Genomic DNA, 24,544 nt, shown 5'->3' on the forward strand with positions numbered 1-24,544 from the left:
AAGCGAGCCAGGGGACTCACAGCGTGGGAAGAAGGACTAGGACGACACATCGACTCTCTCAATGAGCCCAACGGCAAATCCCCACTGTGCAGATTTGTAATGAGCGAGCACACAGAGCCGGTGTGCAGCTTAATTCACCTGGTCGTGGAGAGGGAAGGTGAAGGTCCATTAAGGTGGAGACCTAGGAGCTAAGGTTGGGAAACAAGCGACGATCCGCCTGCTGGCAATATGGGAGAAATGACACCCACGTGCCAAACGACAGCTGCCAGCAGAGAGGCAGAATCCCATCGCTCCTCTCGCAGACAAGGTCAGAGGCTTCGAGCTCTGTGTCCAAATTACAACTAGGGTTTTATTCACCCAGTCTGGAAAAGCAAAGTGATCCATTTCTACACACATCATCTGTTCAATAAATCCACTGATCAACAACCAAACCATTCATTCTTCTAATAATAATAGACTACTAGTCTACTGTGTCTAATGTTCTTTTCTATGCCTAGGGTTGGAGCGGTGACTGAACAAAATAGGCAACAGTTGCTTTGGGGCCGGCATTGCGGCACAGTGGGTTAAGCCTCCACCTGCAGCACCAGCATCCTGTATGGGCACAGGTTGGGTCCTATCTGCTCTCTGTCCAATCCAGCTCCCTGCTGATGCACCTGGGAAAGCAGCAGCAGATGGTTCAAGTGCTTGGGCCCCTGCAGCCACATGAGAGACCCAGAAGAAGCTCCTGGCTCCTGGCTTTGGCCTAATCTAGCCCCAGCCATTGCAATCATTTGGGGAGTGAACCACAGATAGAAGATCTCTCTTTGTTTCTCATTTACTCTCCAACTCTATCGTTCAAATAAATAAAATAAACCTTTGAAAATAAAAAAACTGCCTCAGTTACTTTGTAATATCAATAAAAAGCTAAGCACCAAAGGAGTGAATAAACAACACCCAGCCTGGCTAAACTTGGGTCGTGGACCTCAGCCCCAACGAACCAGAGTGACCACCAGGTAGGACGCTGCGACTGGCCAGCCTGGGCAGGTGCTTCGCCTTCAAACCACCACTGGAGCTAGAAGCGCTGTGTGCAAGGCAAAAAGGAGGAGCCGTTCCCAAAGTCCGTGGTTGCTGAGCTGTGAGCAGGGCAGATGCCCCAACCGAACTGCACTGAAAATAATCTGAGCTCTGGTGAACGGCCCAGGGCCACCCGCCTAAGTCCTCAGTCCTGGAAACCCAGGGCCCGTCACTATTCTTAGACACAGCTGTAGAAAATACAATGGAATTCACTTCCCAGCATCTCCCGACCATCTTTCCAACCATTGCTTTTCCTTCTTTGGCTGAGCCAATCCTGGTTACTGCTCAGGCTGCAAGCAAAAAGCCAAGGAAGCACAATGACCCACTCCCGCGGAGGCCTGGAAGTCACCAGCACACCACATGAAAAGCCGCTGTGGCTGAGTGTGGACTGACCAGGCTGCCTGGGGCCTCTCACACGCCCTGACCAGGGCTCTAACACACGAACACCCGAGTCCCACGAAACCCAAAGAGCCAAACACAGGGCCATTTTTATGCCCTTAGCAAAGTCCTGCCAGAAAGCTCTTACCCACGGTTTAGCCCAGGGGCCGTCTCTTTACACACATGTCAATCTTCCAATCCAAGCAACTAGCCCCACACGCAGCTGGCCCTCTAACGGGAATCTGAGAAAAAACAGCGCACAGACACAAGCCCCCGCCTGACCCAACCATGAAGCCAAACAAAGAAAATGGACGTGAACTTCACCACACGGTGGTGACTCACAAGTATTTATAACCGTCATAAAGCTGGCGACCTTCAAGTCGCTGGCGTATCTGGCAGGCCCTCGCCCAAACAAAAGAGGAAAAGGGCCAGGATCCCACACGGAAAGAACCCAGGGAGAGGCAAGGTCTCCCCAGTCCCACAGCGGGAATTCTGGTGCGATCTCATGTGGACAAAGGGAGCAGACAATTCTCCCCCATCAGTGAACTTCGGTGCTGCAAGGTGGAACTGGTGCGGGTGACAACACCATTCATGTCTGCACAGCCCTGCTGGGTCTCTCAGAGATGTCCCGTCACACTGACCAGACAACAGGGCAGGGACCCCGAGCAGCAGTATCCACAGCTTTGGGACCTCGAACATCATGAAGAATGACAGATTAGGTCTTTATCCCAACATGCGACCCCTTGGCACGCACAAGCCGCGGATGCGCCTTGTAATAACGGTAGATGGAAAACCTGCAGAGAGCCCTGAGTGGGAGAGGGCCACTCAGAGAGGCACTGCCAGCAGTGCAGGAGGCAAGTCCTGTCGTCACATCTCGCTGTCCCCAGAGACTCAGTCTGCCTTGAACACCTCGCCCCCTGCGTCGCCACTCCCAGAACACCACCCTCTCACTTTCCTCGTTTTACGCTCCTGAAATCCAAACACTCAAGAAAAGTAAGGGGTGAAAGCCGAGTGGTGTTTCTCTCTGTCCACAGCCAGGCTAAAGTATAACTCAGAAAGCACTAGGTTCACTGGGAGTTTACAGACATAGCAAGCCATACCACAAGCACATCCTAACAAATGAATATCGTAGGCACACACTCTGAACCCCCCAGGTGAGGACATCAGCACCCACACTGTGTGACACGACCAGCCTTCCACTGCCCCCACCGCCATCTAAAGCAAACACCAAAAGTCAGGTACAAGGATGAGATGAGCGGCCAAGCACTGCGTCGATGACTTCCTGACACTCAACACAATGGGTCAAGTTCTATCAACGGACACCTGCTAAAATACCACTGTTACACACAAAGGCCAGAGCTGCGAAGCCTCTCAGAATGCAAAAGCCGCCCTTTCACTTACCAGGAAGACTGAAGAAAAGAAGAGAAGAATTTCAGCTGTTTGGCTACGAACCCTGCAGCTGGGATCTTCTGGTTGTCTGCCCGTCCTCACTAAACTCAAACGGGGGACAGATTTCTGTCGGTGGGGGACAGAGGTAGAATAACACTACAGGAGGAATTCAGGAAGAAAAATCTATTTTTAAGTAGCTAAATCAAAGAGTTCAAAATTTTTTAAAGATGTTTTTTCTTTGTTTGAAAGGCAGAGTTACAGAGAGAGAAGGGGAGAGGAGAAAGAATCTTCCATCCGCTGCTTCATTCTCCAAATGGCTGCAACGGCCAGGGCTGGGCCGGGTCAAAGTCAGGAAGCAGAAGCTTCATCTGGGTCTCCCACGTGGGTGCAGGGGCCCAAGGACTGAGCCATCCTCTGCTGCTTCCCCAGGCACATTAGCACATACCTGGATTGGACTTGGTGCAGCCCAGACAGGAACCAGCACCCATATGGGATGCAGACGTAGCAAGCAGTGCTTAACCTACTACGCTACAACACCCACCCCAGAGAGTTCAATATTTTTAATGACAAAAAGAAAGTTTCTATTAAATTTCTAACCATTGACTGAAATGATTATGAGGAAGAAATCTGACATCGCTAAAATAAACTTCTTTAAAAGCACAGTGGCCAGCATTGTGGCACAGCAGGTAAAGCCACTGCCCGTGACACCAGCATCCCATGTTAGCACCAGTTCCTGTCCCCGCTGCTCCACAGCTGATCCAGCTCCCTGCTAACGGCCTGGGAAAAGCACTGGAAGATGTCCCAAGTGTTTGAGTCACTGGCGCCCATGTCGGGCACCTGGGTGAAGCTCCTGTCTCCTGGCCTAGCCTAGCCCTAGCTGTTATGTCTATCTGGGGTGTGACCAGTGGATGGGAGATCTAACACATTCAAAATAAATAATTTCCTAAAAAAAAACAAATACAACATTAACGAACAAATGAAATAAGAACAAATGACAAGAACGTTAATATTTGAAAAAAAAACAAGTCTGAAAATCTGAAATAAAAATATTCAGCCTAAAACCAGCTCGCAGTATAAAATATCGACAAATAATTCTCACACTCATCTTTCAGTCGTTCCCTGTTCTCTCCCACGGTCACTTCCCTGAGAGTAAAGGCTAATGACCACCTGGAAAAAAAGTCCATCAAATATCATAATGACAATGAAACACACAAAAGGGAATGAATGCTATCAAGTTTAACACAACTTAAGGAAGATCCCCAGTGACAGGTTTTAGCAAAACACATTTTCTTTTTTTTTTTTTTTTTTTTTGGTTTTGTGTTTTATTTTTTTTTAATTTTATTATTATTTTTTTTTTTGACAGGCAGAGTGGACAGAGAGAGAGACAGAGAGAAAGGTCTTCCTTTGCCGTTGGTTCACCCTCCAATGGCCGCCGCAGTAGGCGCGCTGCGGCCAGTGCACCGCGCTGATCCGATGGCAGGAGCCAGGTGCTTCTCCTGGTCTCCCATGGGGTGCAGGGCCCAAGCACTTGGGCCATCCTCCACTGCACTCCCGGGCCATAGCAGAGAGCTGGCCTGGAAGAGGGGCAACTGGGACAGAATCCGGCGCCCCGACCGGGACTAGAACCCGGTGTGCCGGTGCCGCAAGGCGGAGGATTAGCCTAGTGAGCCGCTCGCCGGCCACAAAACACATTTTCTAATGAACTACAAACATCTACGATCCCTTCACAAAGCCAGCTGGAGCTGTTCTTCAAACTCCTGGGTTTTGAAGTAGGAAATCAACTACAGCTATTCTGATCTAATGAGGTAGTCCTCCCAAAAAAGACAGTTTTAAGAAAACAATGGTCACTGTTTGAGCAGCATGAATGTTTTACCAGGTTTCTGCTCTCCCCAGGAGACACAATACTGTGATGTACAGCAGGCTACAAAGGAGGCCTGGGACCCAAGCTTGTGAGCTCTGTGCCATCAGCCCTTTCATGCCCTACTCCACCACATCTGTGACTTTTGTAACCTGGAAACACATACACCCAGCAAAAGAGATGCAGGAGCTTACATTACGGTGCGTCTACAGGTGCCCTGGGGCTGCCACTGTGGTGCAGCAGGTTAAAGCCCTGGCCTGCAGCACCAGCATCCCATGTGGGCACAGGTTGTAGTCTTGGCTGCTCCACTTTCAATCCATCTCCCTGCTAATGCACCAGGGAAAGCAGTGGAAGATGGCCCAAGTCCATGGGCCCCTGTACCCATGTGGGAGACCTGGAAGAAGCTCCAGGCTCCTGGCTTCGGAACGGCTCAGTTCTGGCTATAGTAGTCATCTGGGGAATGAACCAGCAGATGGAAGACCTCTCCTCTCTCGCTCCTTCTGTCTCCCTACCCCTCTCTGTAACTCTGTCTTTCAAGTAAATGAAATAAATCTTAACAAGAATAACAAACTGAGGTGCATTAATAATTTCAATAACATGATGAGGCATATGTTCCCACAAGTAAAAAGTAATATGCAAAAATTGATGCTAAGCATTGTTTCAGCTCCATAAATTGCTATCAGGACCGTACTATGGAAGACTACCGTAAATGCCAGTCAAAGGCACTGGGGATGGATTTTTCCCTTCTTTTCCACATTTTCCATCATCAGCTTTCCCTGCATCAACCCATGTATTCATTCATATTTAAATTTCAAAACATTATCCAAAAACAATACTACTGAAAATGTTAAACAATGAACAGAACTCTGTTAAGATGCAAACACCATCAAGCCCAGAGGTGAGCTCCACTGAAAGGCTGCTGTGTGTGGACGTATATTCCAGGCTTTACCATCCACAGGAGGCGCGTGTGCACACAGCACGCGTCTGAGTACTTCTAGAAGAACGAGGTTCTGTAATATATATTTTTCCACAACTTTCTTTTTTCAATTAGCAAGATATCCCACATAGTTTTATAATACTTTCATAATCAAAATTTATTTTCATATCATTGCTATTAACATATAACTTTCCAATTATGAATGGAATAAGTATCCAGGGACCACAGACTCCTTGAGAAAGACAAGCTTCCAAAAGTTTTGCTAAAGCAGACTCAGAACTTACTATAAGTACTTATTTTTAAGAATGAATGGATGAATAAAATAGGTTAGTTTCCTGAACTCCATTAAAAAAATAGAACACAACATAATTGGTCCCTTCAAGCTGTTTGGCCCCCCTTTCAGACGCCATGAGGTGTCAGAGTACTTTTGGTAAGAAAAAAAGCCTAATTTTTTTTAAAGTGACACACACCCTTGGATGTGTGTGGCAGAAGTAGCATTGTGATATCTTACAACGTTAATTGCATCAATCCTGTTCAAACTTGACTCCTGCACATGTCTGTGCTCATAATTAAAAAAAAAAAAAGATTATTTCACACCAGAACATCTTTGGTCAGCATCATTGTCAGACAGTCCAAGATAATTACACTCATGCCCCCAACATAAACAAGGAGCCGTACGTACAAGGCTACAAAACCTCAACGTCACATGCAGAAACGATTTCACAAGCAAAGTAGAAAACCCTACCTGAGCCATCTCATAAGTGACCTGTGCGTTCTGGGTTAGCCAAACACAGCCACGGATCACATCTATCCGGCTGTACAGGGAGCACAGCTCACGGCTTGCTGCTGCTTAGACAAACGCACTCGGGCACACGGACCGTGTCCAGCAATGGAAAAGTCCTCTTACTCCCCAGGGTTTCTGCAGTTACAACAGAGTCTGCTAAAATCCCTCTGTGCTCACCTTCCACATAGCCATGAAAATTCCTAGCTGCTGGCCACTGAATGGTCACTCGCTACAGTGAGCTGTGATTTGGATGGGAAGGAGAACTGGGCAGAAAAACGAGGTGGCAGCATTTCAGTGACTAACGCCCTGTCCTTCTCCCTCTCTCTGCTTGCTGTTCTTTGTGTCACGGACTCCCCATCTTGTCCCCAACCTGTCCCATCCTCCACCCTTCCAGCTCCACCAACAGACAGGGGAGGGAGAGAAGACCTAGGTGCGAGGTGCTTAAGTGTGCAGACTGCGCGTCGAGCTGGCCTTGGGAAGGTGCAATCACCCCTCGGGTGGGCGGGAGAGCACTCTGACATGGGGCAGTCCCTACTGTGTGCAGAGGCCAGAGCAGGCGGATCCCTGAGGACACACCAGGCGTCCAGGCCTTATCCAGCTGGTGGGGCACTGCTGGGCCGGGACGGCGAGATGACGGTGCTGCACATCACGAAGGCAATCAGGGGCCCAGCACAGAAGGCACCGTCTCAGAGACAAACGCTCAGCAGGTGGGCAGCTGCACTGTCACCACTGGTTCCTGGCACCCTCAGGCCTTCCGGGCTCCTGAGGGATTTCACAGTGGGGTCTGCCCCAGAGAGTTTCACATTCACGAATACCGCTCTCTCTAAAAGCGTGCTCACTCAGCACCGTTCAGAGAGAGCCACTGCCCATTCAGAGGCGGCCAACATACCTCGACCTAGAAAACATCTGGATGCCTTACGTCCCGAGATGACGTCCTTCTTACCAAGGAGAGACGCGGTGGGGGCCACGCTTCTTCAGTCATGAATCACACGGAGACGCCACGGCCGCATGGGCACGCCAGCCCAACTCTCACACGCCAACGCTTCAAAACAGGACAGAGAGAGAGATCCTGTTAACTCATTTTAAAAGGCTCTGTGGTCAATGCTGAACAATTCTAGAAGGTTCTATCCACAGCCTGCCCACGCAGTGCGAGATGCAGAGTGACACAGAACGGCTCGGTTACCCCAACCAAGGCAGCTCCTCACAGGCTCCTGTGCTCCTACAGGTTTCCTACCTCAGAAAACCTGAGAAGTGGAAGTTTGAGTGCCATTAACGTATGAATGATGTGGATAAAACATGATGCAAACCCTTTATAATTACGCAGTTTGGAAAAGGCTTACAGACTGGTCTGTGCATTTACACATTACACATTCATTGTTCTTTTAGAATACTCAGTCCCCTAAGCCACGCATTGCAGAAACAGGAGGTAAAGGCAGGAGTGGAACAAACTATACCCAAATTGTGAGTTTGCACTTTAGTTGCCTATGGATCTCTTTGATGCACAATTATGAAACTTTTATAGGAAACAGAATTGTGAATCATAAAAACAATGAACTTTACCAAAATCAAACCTAATTTCCTCATATAATAATAAAAATCCTGAAAACTAAATGCCCCCAAAACACCAGCCTGCACAGAGACTCGGATTCCAGAATGTGGAAGAAATGGCTAACTTTCGGCCGGCGCCACGGCTCACTAGGCTAATTCTCTGCCTTGCGGCGCCGGCACACTGGGTTCTAGTCCCGGTCGGGGCACCAATCCTGTCCTGGTTGCCCCTCTTCCAGGCCAGCTCTCTGCTGTGGCCAGGGAGTGCAGTGGAGGATGGCCCAAGTCCTTGGGCCCTGCACCCCATGGGAGACCAGGAGAAGCACCTGGCTCCTGCCATCGGATCAGCGCGGTGCGCCGGCCATAGCGCGCCAACCGCGGCGGCCATTGGAGGGTGAACCAATGGCAAAAAGGAAGACCTTTCTCTCTGTCTCTCTCTCTCTCACTGTCCACTCTGCCTGTCAAAAAAAAAAAAAGAAAGAAAGAAAGAAAGAAAGAAAGAAAGAAAGAAAGAAATGGCTAACTTCCACCCATCACCCATGAAGGAACAGAGCCACCATCAAAGGCTGATCCCTCCACCTCCAGGCTCATGGATTTTCTGTTCCCCTCGAAGCCTACGCTTTGAAGTGCACTGAAGCCATCTCCACCCCTTCCAAGCACCACCTGCTTCCTACGGAGCAGCTGGGGATGGTGGAAGGAAAAGCAAGAGAAGAACTTTCCAGAACATTCTGGCTCTATCTCTAGGTAACGAGTCCCTCATGGTCTACTCCAGCGATGATCGAAAGGCCATCTGCTTACAGAAAATGAACAGCAGCTGGAAATTTATAAAACTTTGTTTCTACTGAAATGCCATTTTAGAAGTCCTAGGCTCAGAGGTCAGAGAGCAATGACAAGGTGGCGCTGCCTGAGGTCCCCCGCCCCCAGCAACTGTCCTTGCTCAGTTTCCGGAAGAGAGGGGTGACCTAGGCAACACCGTTGGAGTGGCCCAGGTACATGCACACTGTGCAGCATGGCCAACTCCAAGGTCCCAGTAGGATCTAAGAGGGGTGTGACAACATCCTGGGAAAAGACCAGGTGCAGATGCAAGTCGTTGAGACAGAAAGAGGAGCCAGGGAGCCCTCCCCCAGGTCAGCAGCAGGCTCACTCCGGGAAGAATTCCTAAGAGCAGCCAACTTCTTTTTCCCAACACCAGTAATATCTCCACTGGGTGTGGCAACAAAATATGTCAGTGAGTTAGGATTTCTCTACTAACGTGTGTTACTATCACGAGCTTCAAGTCCTAAAACCTCTGTACAGCAATGGTTACTAAAATGGCCCTTGTATCTGTTTAGCTCAAAATCAGAATTGAAGTAAGGAAGTTGGACAGCTCCACAGATTCGTGCCAATTTTGACAAAACCCTAAGTGTCTGGATTAAACTACAAACAAAGCCGATGGGTCCCCTGACTGTCACTAGGGAGGTCATGGTTTTATGGAGGCGGCCCCTCAGCTGGACATAAAGCCCTGACTGTAGGATATGAGACCTTCTCTTAAACACAAGGCCCACAGGAGCACATGGTGAGAATGTGCTATCAGGAAGCACAGGCAGGGAAGATCCACACTGAAGCCAGGCAGGGGCAGCCCCAGCCTGCACAGTGGCACCGGCCCCACCTTCCTCAGACGTCAAGACCCAGTGCCCACATAGCAACTCCTGCGATGGAGCTCAGGTGATTCGGTCTGGGGCACAGAATCCCTTCAGAATCTCAAGTCTACCAAGCAGGTCAGCGCAGCAGCAGGCTTCAGTGGTTATTCCTATGCCTGAGTTTACATCAACGGGGAAAAACAGACATCGTCACCAGCCTGGCCTGGACAGCCCGGGGAACGGCATCAGGACCGCGATGGCCGAGCCTCAGCCCTCGCCCAGCACAGACGGCTCCAGAGCACTCGCACAGGTGCCAAGGAGAGCAGACTGGGCACCAATGGCACAGCCTCGATGTAGGACGGGACCGCGAGCCCAGCCAAAGGAAGAGACAGCGGCCCTGCAGGTCTGGAAGCTGCACTCCTGGGCCCTCTCCCGAGGAAGTCCCAGATAGCTCATGTAGAAGTCACAAGTCACTGACGTGCCTTCTAGAAAACCAAGAAGAAAGCCCCAAGGCTCACCCCAGCAGAGAAGTACGGGTGTTTTAAAGCAGACACATCACAGTCCGCCTAGTAAGAAGGGCTTGTTGGCCGGCGCCGTGGCTTAACAGGCTAATCCTCCGCCTTGCGGCGCTGGCACACCAGGTTCTAGTCCCGGTTAGGGCACCAGATTCTATCCCGGTTGCCCCTCTTCCAGGCCAGCTCTCTGCTATGGCCCGGGAAGGCAGTGGAGGATGGCCCAAGTGCTTGGGCCCTGCACCCCATGGGAGACCAGGAGAAGCACCTGGCTCCTGGCTTCGGATCAGCAAGATGTGCCGGCCACAGCGGCCACTGGAGGGTGAACCAACGGCAAAAAGGAAGACCTCTCTCTCTGTCTCTCTCTCTCTCACTATCCACTCTGCCTGTCAAAATAAATAAATAAATAAAAATTAAAAAAAAAAAAGAAGGGCTTGTGTTTTATCAACATGTAAATTTATTTTTCTAACTTCTTAGAAACTTTTTTTATTTTATTTAAGTTACACAACTGTCATGAATTTCCTATACACAGATTCAGGAACACAACGATACTTCCCACCCTACTTTCTGTCCCACCCAAGCCCCAATCTTTTTTTTTTTTTTAAAGATTTCTTTTATTTATTTTAAAGACAGGGTCACAGAAAGAGGTAGAGACAGACAGATCTTTCATCCACTGGTTCACTCCCCAGATGGCCGCAATGGCTGGAGCCGCGCTGATCTGAAGCCAGGAGCCAGGAGCTTCTTCCGGATTTCCCACATAGGTACAGGGTTCCAAGCACTTTGACCATCTTTCACTGCTTTCCCAGGCCATAGCAGAGTTGGATTGGAAGTGGAGCAGCCAGGTCCCAAACCGGTGCCCATATGGCATGTGGGCATTGTAGGCTGCGGCTTTACCTGCTATGCTACAGCACTGCCCCCCCCCCAAAATGTCTAGAAAGATCTATTTTCAGTTTACTTAATGATCATAAAGCTAACCCTAATCTAAGGAAAAGTGTCCAACAAATAGTATGAAGAACACAACACTGTTCCTGAGCAGCAGAGATGAGGGCTGTGAACAGTCATCAGATCGCAGAAAGTCCATTTTACCCCAGTCCACTACATTTCAGGTGCTCTATTAGGGATCAGCGAAAACATGTGGTATCTGTGTTTTTGGGACTGGCTTATTTTGCCATTTTGTGGCAAAAGACAGGATTTCATTTTTTGACAGCTGAGTAGTATTTCATAGTGTACATACACCATAATTTCTTTATCCAGTCAACAGTTGATGGACATCTGGGTTGATTCTGTATCTTAGCTATAGTGAATTGTGTTGCAATGAACACACAAGTACAGATCAGCTGATCTCTTTAGGTTTAGGTAACTTCCCAGGAGTAAAGTGGCTGGATCATATGGTAAATTTCTTGACTTGACTCAATTCTGTTTCAGTACAAACCTATTCTCTTCTTTAGCTTAGCGTCCACCCTGGTACAAACAACCCCGCAGTCCTCGGTGTCACACTTCTCGAGAAACACCCTGAAGAACAGCAGCCACCCGGAGCAGCAGGGTGTGAGGGCTCTGCAAGCCAACCAGCGCTGGAGTCGAACTCTGAGACTCCCCCAGAAGCCTTACTCGGCGACTCCTAACATTGTCTCCACAGGAAAATGCGGCAGTAAAATCCTACACATCAATTATGACTAAGTGCCCACCAGCGCCTGGCCTTCTGCTCAAATTCACCCCATCCCCCTACCCAGCCACTCAGAATGAGTAGCAGTGTTGCAGCACCCAGAGGTCAGCCTACCCTACAAACACCAGAGAGAAATTACCACGTGAGGCCTGTCTTAACAGCTCAGCTTGGAAACTGGACAACAGCATAATTATACCAGAAATAAAACAAAGATGGGCAAGACCACCAAGCATCATAAAGTTTGGTGGAGAGATAAAAAGACACTCACCAGATATAAGCTTAGGAAATCTATAAATCACTGAGCCAGTTTCTCTACTCGCAAGAACTTTGCAGTGGCTGTTGGGGTACAATTGACACACATCCTGGTACCAGTCTGTCAGTCAGCTAGCCGCCATGCACAACCCATGGCCATGCACGGAAGGTGAAGAGGACAACAGCAGAATCAATTCTGCTCTCAGGAGCTCCCACGGACACGGCTATGTTTCTGCTCCCTACTTCAGTAAATACTATGGCACGGGAGGAGAGAAACTGCTTCCAGGGTAGAAGAGCAAGGAGCATCTCCCTGAAAGAAGCGGAATGGGATTTTGGCTTTGGCAGATGAGTAGGAGACAGGGAGGATACTAATGAGAAGATGGAGTAAGTCCGAGTGAGTTACAGAATAAACAAAGGGCAGGAATACCTGGGAGTCGACAGGTGTTACGTAAGCAGCTACTCTGGCCACAGCCGTGCCAGGGTGGAGCCTCAGGGTCCGGCACTCGCCCAGCCTCCTTGAACTGATGGAAATCCCACCTTGCAGGCCACCCACGACAGGAGCTTGCAGGAATGCAGACTGAACGGGGCCGGGTGAAACTGGGCAACTCTGCTAGCTGGAAAATCAGGACTGCAGATAGCAGGACCACAGACACGAAGTGGGGTTTGCGCTCAAGTCTGCGGAGGGAAAGAAGTCAGCAGGAGACTGGAAGCAGGTGGGCGGTCAAGGGGCAGAGGGGAGGGAGCAGAGCATCCCCCGCAGGGGTCCTGCCACATCCAGGGGAGTGGGAAGAAGGTTCAAATGAGACACTCGGGGACACACAGACTGCAGGGAATGTCACCATGAGAGAGAGCAGAGACGCCACCCAAAGGGAGACAGGGCCCATCCCTGCGGGCTCAGGGGAAGGCAGGATGAGAGCCATAGCTGGGACATGGATACAGCGGCCCTGCAGGGAGAGGAAAGACAGGCCGGGAGCAGACGTGCAGTTCTGGCCCTCAACAGCTCCTGGAGGTAACCTCTCAACCCTTGAACATCCTGCCTGGGGAGTGTGCCTCTGCTCTCCCGGGCTACAGGGCACAACAGACAGACTATCTGACAATGCTGCTTATGGGCGGTGCCTTAGGCCATGCTCTCTCTGTCTGATTCTGGAGAGGGCTGGAGACCACAGACAGACACAGGGACACTGGCCCTGTCTCTGTGTTCAACTCCAGCTGCCAATCCCAGACACCAAGGTCTGGTGGACTTCCTCACTTCCACGTCTACAAGTTCAACTCCCAAGGTCCAGTGGATTTCTTCACTTCCATGTCTATGTGTTCAATCTCCAAGGTCTGGTGCACTTCCTCACTTCCACATCTGTGAGATCAACTCCCAAGGCACAGTGCACCTCCTCACTTCCACATCTGTGTGTTCAACCCCCAAGGTCTGGTGGACCTCCTCACTTCCATATCTGTGAGTTCAACCCCAAAGGTCTGGTGGACCTCCTCACTTCCACGTCTATGTGCTCAACTCCCAAGGTTCGCTGGACTTCCTCACTTCCACAGCTGTGTGTTCAACCCCCAAGGGCAACCCAAGCTCAGGTGACTTCCCTCATCTGTGTTCTCACGCATTCCCACTGGGGGAATTCATCACCGTCCGTGTGCCCACATAGAAGAGCAGAACGGGAAGACGGTGCCCAGCCTCCCAGTCTCCAGCCCACCACCTATCCCATTACTGGCTCAAATCGGACGTCAGTCACATCAATAAAAAGAACCACTCTCCTAAGTTCTGTGAGTCCTGCCGGAACATCACAAGCCCTGTGCAGAGTCTTGGGCCTCCCTGAACAAGAGAAAAGCAAGAATTGAATTCAAGGATACCATTGCAGGTGTGAAACGATGGATGGAACTCCTCGACAAGATGGAAATGAAAGAAGCAGGCAGAAACCCAGAGCTGAAGCTCCCGTGGTGACCGACACGTCTCGGAGGACTGGCTCCAGGCTCCACCGCAAAGAGTCCAGGGCCCCAAGTGCAGGTGGGGCCAAAAAATCAACATTAAAACCCAGGAGCTACAACTGGCACATTGCTTTGGGATTATTCACCAAGAAATCACAGCCGACACTCTCATATATACATTCAGTATCTGAGTTAGATTTTTGTTGACTTTTTCAAAAGATTTCATTTATTTGAAAGGCAGAGTAACAGAGAGAGAAACACAGAGAGAAAGATGCGGTTCAACCTCTGGGTCACTCTCCAAATGGCCACAATGTTCAGGGCGGGGCTAGACCACAGGCAGGAGCTGGGAACCCCATTCCGGGTCTCCCTGTGCGTGACAGGGGCCCACTGCCTTCCCAGGTGCCTTAGCAGGGACCTGGAACAGAAGTGCAGCTGCTGGGCCTCGGACAGCACTGGGATATAGGATGCCATCCTCAAACAGCATAAAGGGGCTATGCATCACAGCCCACTTGTGAAAAACATCTGGTGTGGGGCGGGTGGTGTGGCATAGCAGGTAAAGCCACTGCCTGCAGTTCCGGCTGCTCCACTTCTGATCCAGCTCTCTGCCATGCCGGGGAAAAGAGCAGCCGATGACCCAAGTCCTTGGCCCCTGCATCTGCGTGGGAGACCTGGAAGATGCTCCTGGCTCTTGGCTTCAGATTGGCGCACTCCAGCCATGGCAGCCAACTGGGGAGTGAACCAGCAGATGGAAGACTCCTCTCTCTCTCTCTCTCTCTCTCTCTCTCTCTCTCTCTCTCTCTCTCTCTCTGTCTCCACCTCTATAATTCTGCCTTTCAAATAAACAAATAAATCATAAAAAAAAAAAATCTGTTGTACAGAAACATCAGTCTACAAAATCAGGAGAAAAAATGGAAGAATGAATGACCTCAAGTTTAAGACCAAAATATAAGGAGAACCAGAATTTTCCACACAGGAATAATACAACATGAAACAGAACATTACAGGTAAGAGCCCATCACGCTGTCCACAGGCTTAGCTGGGAAGAGCTTTCTGGAGAACCCAGCAAGCGGAGGTGGGGGTATGAGGAAAATGCACTCACTCTTGCTGTCCCCTCCAGCCCCTGTTAGTCCTTGGGCCCAAGCTGGCTGTCCAGGCCTCAGGGGGCCACCTCTGGGACATCAGTGCTGGGCACTGAGGGGGAGAGCAACACTGCCTCTGGGGAGGGCTCTCGGGAGCTGGGGACCAGGGGCTCCCAGTCACGCAGTAGGAAGAAGGGAAGAGCTGGCAGCAGAGAGGAGGCAGGGACGCAACAATGAAGAGAGGAAGGAGCAGAGGGGGAGGGGAGAGGAGGGAGGGAGGAGAGAAACACATGTAGATGCTGCAAAGCAGCAGGCCTTGTCTCAAATATCACAGACTGGACCCTTATAAAGCACACTTTACCTGTTAAAATAAGCCTGACTGTGTGCAATTCAGGGTTCCAACAGATGCAGGGGAGTGCATGTGGATAGTAAAACGCTTCCTATAGCAAAACAAATAAGGCTACTTGGCCAGCGCTGTGGCTCACTTGGCTAATCCTCTGCCTGCAGCACCGGCACCCGGGGTTCTAGTCCCAGTTGTGGCACCAGTTCTGTCCCAGTTGTTCCTCTTCCAGTCCAGCTCTCTGCTGTGGCCCGGGAAGGCAGTGGAGGATGGCCCAGGTGCTTGGGCCCTGCACACACATGGGAGACCAGGAAGAAGCACCTGGCTTCGGATCAGCACAGCATGCTGGCCGTAGCGGCCATTTTGGGGGTGAATCAATGGAAAAGGAAGTCTCTCTCAACTCTGCCTGTCAAAAATAAATAAAAAATAAAAAAACAAATTAGCATACCTGACATCTTGGGGAGTCACTTTTTGCTTTTTTGTGATGAGAGCAGCTATAATCTACTCACTTAAGGAAAATCCCAACTCCCATGCATTTTATTAACAGCCTTCCTGATGCTGCCCCTTAGCTCCACCTTAGCAAGATAACAGAGAACTGCGGGCAGGGAGGAAGGCAGGCTCCTCTGCACCTCCACCTCCAGCAGCCCCCACATTCCTAAGCAAATATTCCAGCATTCCAGAAGACATTCTGGAAGGCGTGAGGTGAAGAAGCTGACCATAACAAGCAGCAGCCCTTCCCACGCCATCCCGGGAATGCTCCGAGCAGCAACTGCCCAGCCTTCCTGCCCTGGGGTGGACACCGCTGGCGTCAGACACTGCTCCCTGCAGCAGGTTCCTCTTAACCCCCCCAAATAAGATTGCTGAGCTGACCCACTGTGCCAAGACAGGCTGGGATGCAAAGGGAACACCTAGTATTTTTTTTTTTAAAGATAGATCCCTGGATTTGCTCTCTGTGTTCTGTCCACTGCGCATCTCTGAGTGATACGAGGTTTACATGCTAGAAGCGGAGTTAGACAGCTTGCAACGGAACGGGCTCAGGTTTTTCTTTCTCAAAGGTGTTTGTTTGCCTCTGGCCAGCACACAAGGTCTGCATGGAGGAGCAGCATCAGAAAGATGTAGCGCTTCCTCTGGGAATGATATCAGTGAGTACCAGCAGTGGCTTCCAGAGGCTGGAGATCCCACAGGAAAACGTGCCACCAGCTATTTATGGGGAGAAGAGACGTTTAAAACGGAGCCTCGAGAAGCTGTAACAACACAACAGCATCACACCCCGAAAAGCGTGCAAGCACTCTGCCTTCCTGTCCACAGCAGCCTACCTGTCCCTCAGTACTGTGTCCTGGTCCCCAGCTCAGCACAGGAGGTAGAGCAAGGTGGCATCGCACCAGCACCCTGCCACAGGTCTCTGCCCTCCGGATGCACCATTTGGAAACACTTCCCCAAAGCCACAGGTGATCACAATAGTGGACAGCTAATATTTTTCTTGAGAAATAACTCACACAATTACCAAAAAAAGTTAGTAGGGGTCAGTGCCGTGGCACAGATTAATCCTCCGCCTGTGGTACCGGCATCCCATATGGCCGCAGGTTCTAGTCCTGGTTGCTCTTCTTCCAGTCCAGCTCTCTGCTGTGGCCCAGGAGAGCAGTGGAGGATGGCCCAAGTCCTTGGGCCCCTGTACCCTCCTGGGAGACCGGGAAGAAGCACCTGGCTCCTGGTTTCGGATCAAGCACAGTTCCAACTGTTGCGGCCATTTAGGGGGAGTGAACCAATGGACAGAAGACCTTTCTCTTTGTCTCTCCCTCTCACTGTCTGTAACTCTACCTGTCAAATAAATAACTAAAATCTTTAAAAAAAAAAAAAAGAAAGAAAAGAAAAGAAAAAACATTAGAGAGCTGAGTAGCCCATATGTCTTTAAAACAGACAAGTAAGTGCTGGTGTGGTGGCACAGGGGGTTAAGTCACGACCTGTGAGGCCGGTTCAAGTGCCAGCTGCCCCCCTTCCCATCCAGTTCCATCGTAATGCACCTGGGGAAGCAACAGAAGATGGCCTAAGTCCTTGGGTCACTGCCACCCGTGGGAGACCTGGATGGAGTTCCAGGCTCCTGCCCAGCCCTGGTTACTGAGGTCATTTGGGGAGTGAACCAGTTAATGGAAGATTTCTCTCTCTCAAATAAACAAATAAATCTTTTAAAAAAAAAAAAAAAGCCAAGTAGTGGACGTTGAGATTTCCCTCCCACGCTGTCTTAGGGCTAAAGCAGGCGCACCCAGGCCAGCCCCAGAGGTGCCCAAGGCCTCATAAGCAGGCGTGCCCCATGTGAGGACACCTGACCTCGTGCCTGGGTCACTTACTGACGACCTGAGAGTCCCACAGGGAAACCCTGCATGCCAGAACAAGGGCAGGCCCATCTAAGGTGGTAGCCAGCAAGCCAAGTGCGTATGGCAGAGAAATGCACTTCTACCTGGAGCCAGCCCACGCAGACCCAGCTGGAGGCCCTCCCACAATCAGTGAGAGCACAGTGTCCCAGAGGGCACAGCTGAGAGACGTGGAAAACAGAACGCAGAAGAGGGGGACGCCTCAAAGTGCCAACAAACCCCACCCCGTGGGAAGAAAACAACCCAGCTGGTTCTATTCATCACGCAGGCATTCTCTGAGTATTTCAAGGTGGCGGTAACTGAGGACCCCGGAGCCCACACACTGCCCCAGTGACTGGGAGAAAGCTGGGGTGCCTCCTGCTGCACTATTCCCACATGGGCCAAGAAGGTGTGTTCTAAACGAGTTGCCCAAAACTTAGCAACTGCTACCAAAGAACCGTTTCTAAAACAGGCTCATGGAGGTCACCAAGGTCTCTTGCAGCCGCCAGTGTGCCAAGGTTTCAAAGGCAAGCCTGCCTTCTGTGCAGGCAGTTCGGAAGGGTCTGCCCTGGTGGGTAACCTGCATGGACAACCGGCTTCTCAGCTTTCATTCTGACAGCTGCACAGGTCCAGCTTTGTAGCCCAAACTCTCGCTACCCAGGAAAGGAAGTGCACCTGACCATTTCAACAGTGCGGCCTCTCAATGTCTGCTTATTCAGAACAGCGTACCCGACAAGCCTGGTGCTGAGAGCAGCACTGTGCCCACATACAGGAGAAATCAAGAGTTAACTCAAAGGGCCTATGCTGTGGCACACCTGGGTAAGCCATGACATATGCAATGCCAGCATCCCCTGTCAGAGCACAGGTTCAAGTCCCAGCTGCGCCACTTACAATCTGGCTCCCTGCTCATGCACCTGAGAAAGCAGCAGGAGATGGCTCAAGTACTTGGGTCCCTGTCACCTGCATGAGAGACCCACATGGAGTTTCAAGCTCTTGGCTTCAGCCTGGCCCAGCCAGGGCCACAGGGGCCAGTTGGGAAGTGAACGGGTTAGAAAATGTCTCTGTCTCACCCTCAAGATATTATCCTAAGATCAATGTTTAACTCATAAAAAATTATTTAGTGATCACTGTTACCTGTTAAAGGTCTGTTAAAAGAAGAAAGAAAGGGCTTGGGTGAGTTCTGAGGTTAGCCCACTGGGCATTGTGCAGAAAAAGGGAAACACACACCTGCTATCCAACAAACCCAGCAGGGGCACCAAACCCTCAGTGAGCAAGGCTGAGCCAAGCACAAAAGAGGGGGCAAGCGAGAAGAGGAGGGGGGTTCACGAGGAACTGGGGGCGAAGTGGCATCATCACCCAGGCAGAACAGCATGAAGAGGCAGCGGTTTGGGCAAGTTCCCGGCCACACTCAGTAGACCAACATGAGTCTCCTTTCACCCAGTAGGCAACACAGGTAGGGCAAACCCACAGGAGCCAACCCAAAGTACACCCTGGGCAGTGTCGTGTCTGAGCCACCTGAGCCACCCGTGGGTGTCATGCTAGAAGACATACATGCTCCGAGCCCGGCCAACCGCGCTGCGCTTCGCAAGACAAAGTATGATGTTATCCTCTGGCTTAAACCTAGCACAGACTCTGAAGTCAGTATGTTCTCTCCACACACAGCAGACACAAAAGACTTGCAAATCCTTTGGAGAGCAGCCCTAGCGACCTCTGGATCTCTCACCAGCAGCAGGCACACCAAGGCCTCAAGCAAGGAAACTCACCTCCTTCTCCCCTCTCTACAGGCAGGGGATTTGCTCCGGGGGTGGGGTCACGCCACGTACATGTCAGTTTCACCTGTTCTAGAGGACTTAGCGCTAGGAACCCCTGGGTGTGCTGCAGAACCAGAAATGTAATTCCGTTCTATTTGTCATGCACTCGACATAAATTAGAGATAAAAATAAGAAGCCGGCTACTGCGCCGTGAAGCAGATGGCGTCCCACCTTCCTGTAATGTTGCTGTGTTTAGAGTGTTTACATAGGCAGGGGAATAACAAGGCTCTGTTTTTCACACTTGGCAATGAGTCACGTAATCCATTCCGGCACAAAGCGTACTGCAACCTACTCCATGCGAGGGGGCAGCGCAGCCTCGCTCCTATGGAAAAGTAGCCTGGACCAGCCACCCCGGGTTACTCGGTGAGGCTCCACCCACCCCGCTGCCTCCACCAGAGACATGCCAAGCAAACTGGACGCTCTGAGCCAGAGGCCAAGTCCTGGTACAAGCCTGTTGGGGAAACGGATGCTCTTCAGACACCACCTTCATTCCTTCATGACACAACCCCAAAAACTGAGCCCTGGAACAGCCACAGCAGAACCAGGACGGAAGTCCCTCATACAACTAAACACACAACCACCACGTGACCCAGCAATGGGCCGAGGTCCAAGGGAAAGGAAACCAACAGGTCCGAGAGACACCTGCCTCTCAGCCACACTAACCACACCACTGTTCACAGTCGCTGGATGGTGGAGTCAGCCTCGGCGCCCATCCTCAGACAAATGGACAAAGAGAACGTCCCGCCGGTGCACAAAGCAATACCACTGAGCTGCCCAGAACAAAGAAATCCTGTGATGAGGGGCAACACAGACAGAACTGGAGGACAGGGCAGGAAGAGAAATGTGCAGGGCAGAGAAACACAACCAACAGACGCTGTCACCCGCGTCCAATCTAAAAAGTTGGTCAGGGCAAGCGCTTTGGCGTAGCGGGCAAAGCCACCGCCTGCAGTGCCAGCATCCCATATGGGCCTGATTCAAGTCCCAGCTGCTCCACTTCCTATCCAGCTCTCTGCTATGGCCTGGGAAATCAGTAGAGGATGGCCCAAGTCCTTGGGCCCCTGCACCCATGTGGGAAGACCCGGAAGAAGCTCTAGACTCCTGGCTTCAGATTGGCCCAGCTCCAGCTATTGTGGCCTTCTGGGGAGTGAGCCAGCGGACGTAAGATCTCTCTCTCTCTGCCTCTCCTCATCTCTCCGTATAACTCTGACCTTCAAATAAATAAATAAATCTTTCAAAAAATTAAAAATAAGAAAGCTGGTCTCGGAGTGAGTGGCACAGTAGTTACCAGAGCCTGGGAAGACATGCGGTGTGTGTGTCAGGGGGTGGAGATTAGTTAATTCGAAGTAGCTAGATGAAAGGCCTTCCAAAGGTCCCAACACAAAGAAACAGTAAATGTCTGAGTGGATGGATGGGCTCACTGTCCCTATTTGGTCAATATACAGCACATATGTATTTTAAATGATCATAATGTTCCCCAGAAGACAAGTACAACTATTATTTGTCAATTAGAAACAAAGTCAGAGCAGAAACTTTATTCAACAGTGAACCCCTCACCTTTCCCCTCTCCCCAGCCTTGCTGAGATACACTGTGAACGTGACACAGCAAACTTGCGAGAGGAGCCATGAAAAGTCTTGGGAAATTGCTGGGCTGACCGGCTACGAGAGGGGCCAGCATCAGTCCCTAACTTCCTATGAGAGGGGCCAGCATCAGTCCCTAACTTCCTATGAGAGGGGCCAGCATCAGTCCCTAACTTCCTATGAGAGGGGCCAGCGTCAGTCCCTAACTTCCTATGAGAGGGGCCAGCGTCAGTCCCTAACTTCCTATGAGAGGGGCCAGCGTCAGTCCCTAACTTCCTATGAGAGGGGCCAGCATCAGTCCCTAACTTCCTATGAGAGGGGCCAGCATCAGTCCCTAACTTCCTATGGGAGGGGCCAGCATCAGTCCCTAACTTCCTACGAGAGGGGCCAGCATCAGTCCCTAACTTCCTATGAGAGGGGCCAGCATCAGTCCCTAACTTCCTATGGGAGGGGCCAGCATCAGTCCCTAACTTCCTATGGGAGGGGCCAGCGTCAGTCCCTAACTTCCACGCGCAGCAGAAGCCCACACCTTTGAACTGGAAAGGAAGACAACGGGACCACCGTGAAACACAGCCTGTGTTCTACAAAATTGCATTTCATTATTTCCCACTGAAATAGTGCTCCGGACACTGCCTGGTCCAAGGTACCTCCTGTGGGAGAGCTGGGCAGCACCCCAACAAAGGGGCTGGGCTCGAGTCTGCTCTTCCCAAACTCTCTGGAAGGCCACTCCCCTGCTCCCTGGTAGTCTGGCCAGCAGCGCTGGGTTTGCTTTTCCTTTTGATTTGATAAACCCTGGGACAGTCACTCCCCTCCCCGTGGGAGCGAAGCGTGTTTATGAATCTAAATCCAGAACTCTGCAGCTCTTCCCGTCTTATCTTATGGGCTTGACCTCGTTATGGAAACCACTCATCCCCAAACCCACACCCCCCCAGCACCCTGCTGTGATGTGCACGCCTCTCCCCTAGGGCTCCTCTGTCAGCCCACCTCACCTTCCTGTGGCTTCCTGCCCTGCCTCCCCTCGAAGGCAGGCGTCTCGTCCAGCTCAAGTTTGAACCCCGCAGGCTGGGCCTGAAGGAGCGATGGATGAGAACTCCTCAGCTCTATCTCAGGGTGGCTCAAAGTGCATAGACCAGGGGTGCACCCGCAAAACAAGCCACTAGAGGCTCAGATCCCACTGGGCTTCCTCTCCTCCCATCCAGACATTGATCAAAGTCAGCAAGAAATACCGAGAAAATCCAGGTGGACCCCGGAAGTTACCCGGTCGTCACCCAGGTCTGGAACTGCCCTGGCACAGTGAGTGTCCAGGTAAAGCTGCTGACGGTGGCTCTGTGACAGCCACTGTCCTGTCACTGACCAGAGACAACAGCAGCTGGCTGGCCCAGAGACCCTGGGCTTGCCTCCATCCCGCCTCTGCTCAAGGTGGAATTCCCTCCCCAACTCCCAGCCCTTGGCAGGTTTCCAAGTCTCAGAAGCAGCTATCCGTGCATCAGCGTGGGCCCAGGCCCCTTTTCTTTCTTTTTTTTTTTTTTTGCAGGAGCCAGGTGCTTCTCCTGGTCTCCCATGGGGTGCAGGGCCCAAGCACTTGGGCCATCCTCCATTGCACTCCCGGGCCACAGCAGAGAGCTGGCCTAGAAGAGGGGCAACCGGGATAGAATCCGGCACCCTAACTGGGACTAGAATCCGATGTGCCGGCGCTGCAGAGGATTAGCCTGTTGAGCCACGGCGCTGGCCTAGGCCCCTTTTCTTAACCGGCCAGCAGCCCATCCATGCCGAGTCCCGGCCTCTCACGGAAGCCACCATAGACACGCCTCCCTCCTCTGTTCTAATCCCTAAAAGCAACGTCCATGCGGATGCTACTGCAGGCTCCCTCGGGGAAGCAGCCTCCTCTGGCCTGGAGAAGCGCTCCAACCAGAGACGTCCCCAGGGAGAGAGCGGGCACAGTGTGAAAGGCAAAGAACAAGGCCAACACAGGGCCCACAGAGACCGGCAAGGAAGCCATCTTCCCTTGGCACTGCAAGCATCAGCTCGGCGGATCTCGTGCTCCACTGGTCACCCCTCAGGAAATCACTTGTCATAGCAAGCAGGCCAGCTGCTGGGCACCGCGCAGCACCATTTCTGAATAGGTGATACTCAGATCCGCGGGAGTAGAGCTCCTACACACAGCAGTTCTGCGGTCACTGATTTAAACAATCACTTCTGCCTCCTGGGATCCCACTCTCCTCCTCCAAGGGTATCTGGGGCCTTCCCACATCCCTGCCCCGAAAACCCTTGGTCCTTGTCCAGCTGCTGCCCCACCCACCCACCCCCAAATTATGCCTCCCACTCGTCTCCCCGGGCAGCCGCAGAGAAAAGAAACAGGAGAAGAACTCCCTTCGCACTGTCCAGTTTTGTTCCACATGCAGTTCTAGGAAACACGCAGGTGCTCTGGTGGAAACAGCAATGAAGTTACGACGAGATTTACCACGTCAAAAAACCCGAAAAGCTCTTTCGTTAATCCAGCTCCAGGAAATCAGACCCGGATTCCGAGATGAACATTTTAATCTGGACTGGCTGATGTGTTCTGCGTGGTCAGTTCACAAGGGCAAATCCCATCTGCCGCTTTGTGCGTCTACAGAAGGGGGCAGGCGCAGAGCCCGACCTCAGAACCGAACCCCGAGTGCGGCACAGAGGCTGTGTGGCTCTGGTGAGCAGCACGGGACAGCGACGCAGTGATCAAGTGAGACCGCAGCGGCCCAGGACCTGCCCGTGCTCTGAGAGTTTCTTTGCAAGCTGCATATACTCCTGTGCCCAACTAGGACATGCCCGGCACAGCTCACTTCTCATCTGTCTCCTCCTGGCCGGTGAGGCAGAGTGCAGAGAAAAAAATCCACCATTCCACACACATCCATCAGAAAACATCTGAGGTGCCGACGGCCCTGTCAGTCAAGGCTGGGGAAATTAACCATGAAACAGCCCCTCCCCCCCAAATGGAAACTGATGGCTCCGGGCTGGGGAGGCAGGGCCAGCGCCACCCCGAGAGGGGAATGAGGAGCCTGGCCCTTGTCTGGACAGAGGGCATGGCTCTCTGTCATTCATGGACAGTTCCGGAAGCCACACCCCATATCTAACTGCTGTCAATGAGGTACAAGCCAGAAGAGTGGCATGGAGTCTTGGTGACAGCGGCTTGTTGCCAAGACCCCAAGGCCGGCCACGCAGCCACGCTTGATGCAATATACGGTGCCTGTCGACAGACGCAAACCAGCAACACTACTTCTGATCAGGCCTCTGGCGTGTGCCTGCTCTGCAGCACACGGGGGTCTTTTACCAGAAGCTTACAGAACGCACACCGGGGGCTGCTGCCTCGGTGCACTGGGTTAAGCCGCTGTCTGTGACACCTGCACCCCACATCCGAGCATCTGTTCAACTCCCAGCTGTGCTGCTTCCAATCCAGCTTCCTCCCAATCTGCCTAGGAAGACTGGACAATGGCTCGAG

At 51.6% G+C, this 24,544-nt stretch overlaps 1 protein-coding gene across 3 annotated transcripts in view; it reads right to left on the minus strand.

Moving 5' to 3' along the window:
• The window catches only part of SEMA5A (semaphorin 5A), a 473,120-nt gene that overhangs the window by 359,039 nt on the left and 89,537 nt on the right, over positions 1-24,544 (minus strand). For 2 of the 3 annotated variants that reach the window (XM_062212001.1, XM_062212002.1), the window contains exon 2: positions 7,289-7,441. The gene's annotated coding sequence lies outside the window, so the exon portion shown is untranslated. The remainder of the gene's footprint in view (positions 1-7,288; positions 7,442-24,544) is intronic. The other variant, XM_062212003.1, reaches the window with a different exon arrangement.

The sequence above is a fragment of the Lepus europaeus genome, chromosome 15, assembly GCF_033115175.1.
Source record: "Lepus europaeus isolate LE1 chromosome 15, mLepTim1.pri, whole genome shotgun sequence".
Taxonomy (NCBI): domain Eukaryota; kingdom Metazoa; phylum Chordata; class Mammalia; order Lagomorpha; family Leporidae; genus Lepus; species Lepus europaeus.